The 2,172-nt window shown below is 44.0% G+C and overlaps 5 non-coding genes across 5 annotated transcripts; all 5 read left to right on the top strand.

The window, feature by feature from the left end:
- The first annotated feature begins 103 nt into the window (after positions 1-103).
- Positions 104-175, top strand: trnag-ucc (transfer RNA glycine (anticodon UCC)). The gene has a single exon. It is a non-coding gene; the product is annotated as a tRNA-Gly (tRNA).
- A 109-nt stretch (positions 176-284) lies between these two features.
- On the top strand, positions 285-366 carry trnas-aga (transfer RNA serine (anticodon AGA)). The gene has a single exon. It is a non-coding gene; the product is annotated as a tRNA-Ser (tRNA).
- Positions 367-1,083: 717 nt separating this feature from the next.
- Positions 1,084-1,155, top strand: trnaa-ugc (transfer RNA alanine (anticodon UGC)). Its single transcript has one exon. It is a non-coding gene; the product is annotated as a tRNA-Ala (tRNA).
- Positions 1,156-1,812: 657 nt separating this feature from the next.
- trnag-ucc (transfer RNA glycine (anticodon UCC)) lies at positions 1,813-1,884 on the top strand. The gene has a single exon. It is a non-coding gene; the product is annotated as a tRNA-Gly (tRNA).
- A 109-nt stretch (positions 1,885-1,993) lies between these two features.
- On the top strand, positions 1,994-2,075 carry trnas-aga (transfer RNA serine (anticodon AGA)). Its single transcript has one exon. It is a non-coding gene; the product is annotated as a tRNA-Ser (tRNA).
- Positions 2,076-2,172: the final 97 nt, after the last annotated feature.

Genomic DNA, 2,172 nt, shown 5'->3' on the forward strand with positions numbered 1-2,172 from the left:
GGTACAGCTCAACTGCTACTTCACAATTTCAATGTCAAATTCCTCCAATGATGTAAAGTGCTGATTCACCAGAAAAATTCCATGAAAATTCCCTGTCTTCCAAGCGATGGTGGTATAGTGGTGAGCATAGCTGCCTTCCAAGCAGTTGACCCGGGTTCGATTCCTGGCCATCGCAGCGGCTCTTTAGTTCCAAACTCTTGGATTTCCTTTCAGACATCTTCATATGATCGAGATGTGTAACTGTTGCCTAATGCAGGTGGTCACAAAAACCCAAACTGTGTCCAGTTGTTGTGGCCGAGTGGTTAAGGCGATGGACTAGAAATCCATTGGGGTCGCCCCGCGCAGGTTCGAATCCTGCCAACAACGGAAGGTCATTTTCATGCGCTGTTGTAGTTGGGGGTCTACAATGGTAGAACGCATGTTTTGCACGTTTGGGGGGTTCAAAGTCCGACATGTCCAGTGGGTCTTCACACCCGTTCCTGGACTTCCCTGTGCACACAAAAATTTGTAACCACGCAAACTTTACACATGGAAAGTGCACCCACTAGCCGCATCCGGTCAAGGCAGTGGATTGTCATTATACATTTACATGATTCTTCTTTGAAACAGTACAAAAAAAGCCAAATGGCATCGAACTGGCTCCGTTCTCATATTCTCATTAAGCCGTCGCACATTTTAGTTTCTTGTTTTCCCTTTCTCTTGTTCTCTTCCTCCATTCGTTGACTTTAAAAGCAGTTAGCAAAAAAAGTTGTGTTCCATTACTGTTACCAACAGGATCGGAGGGTAAATCGGAATGTGGGTAAATCGGAATGTGGGTGTCTCAAGGGCCACACTTTCCCACGATGACACACAAAGACAAAGCATACTATTCAGTAGGTGTTATCATTGTGCAGTCTACGTACACACAACTTGAAGTCATACTCAAATTTGTTACATCCACGCTGTAATGAACCAATAAGATTGCTAAAATGTCTCAGTCGGTATGCACCATAATGCATCCATAAGCACTTTGAGAAAAAGTGCAATTTTAACTGCTGCAGCCCCACTGAACCGCTGTGCTGACAAAAATTGAGAGCACATACAGGGGATGTAGCTCAGTGGTAGAGCGCATGCTTTGCATGTATGAGGTCCCGGGTTCAATCCCCGGCATCTCCAACATCTTTACATTGAAAACAATGAGAAATCTGTTGGAGTCTCCTTGTGCAGGTTCAAATTCTGCTGACAACAGAATGGAAGGAAAACGATTGTGCACAGTTGTCCACAACATAGTACATACAGTCTCTCCTAGATTTAACAAGCTGTTCTTGAGCAATGGAAGTTTCACAAAAGCAAGAGAAAAATATGGTATCTCCCTGTATCTTGGATGAATGGTAATATGGTAATGGTAATCTTACAATGGGGTCTAAAGATTCAGTTGCAAGTCAAAGCCACATGTGAGCCACAATGTCTCACAAGCATTTTTGTGAAATAAGACTGTGATCACAATAAAATGCCAAGACGGATCTGAAGTTCGTCCACACTCCACATGACTTTGTATTGGCAAACGACATTCACATGTCAAACATGTGGCAGTTAAATGAATAATAAAAATCATCAAACTCACACTGACAGAGCTTATGGAACTCAGGTTTTCCGGAGCCGCCCTGATATACACAAAAGTGACACTCAACACTGTTTAACTCAATCACTCTGTAGCTTTGATGCACCATGGTACAGCTCAACTGCTACTTCACAATTTCAATGTCAAATTCCTCCAATGATGTAAAGTGCTGATTCACCAGAAAAATTCCATGAAAATTCCCTGTCTTCCAAGCGATGGTGGTATAGTGGTGAGCATAGCTGCCTTCCAAGCAGTTGACCCGGGTTCGATTCCCGGCCATCGCAGCGGCTCTTTAGTTCCAAACTCTTGGATTTCCTTTCAGACATCTTCATATGATCAAGATGTGTAACTGTTGCCTAATGCAGGTGGTCACAAAAACCCAAAACAAGTGCAGTTGTTGTGGCCGAGTGGTTAAGGCAATAGACTAGAAATCCATTGAGGTCTCCCTGCGCAGGTTCGAATCCTGCCAACAACGGAAGGTCATTTTCATGCGCTGTTGTAGTTGGGGGTCTACAATGGTAGAGCGCATGTTTTGCACGTTTGGGGGGTTCAAAGTCCGACATGTCCAGTGG

Source organism: Seriola lalandi, unplaced genomic scaffold (genome assembly GCF_002814215.2).
Source record: "Seriola lalandi dorsalis isolate HSWRI2012SDOR001 ecotype SW California unplaced genomic scaffold, Sedor1 jcf7180002054943, whole genome shotgun sequence".
Lineage (NCBI taxonomy): Eukaryota > Metazoa > Chordata > Actinopteri > Carangiformes > Carangidae > Seriola > Seriola lalandi.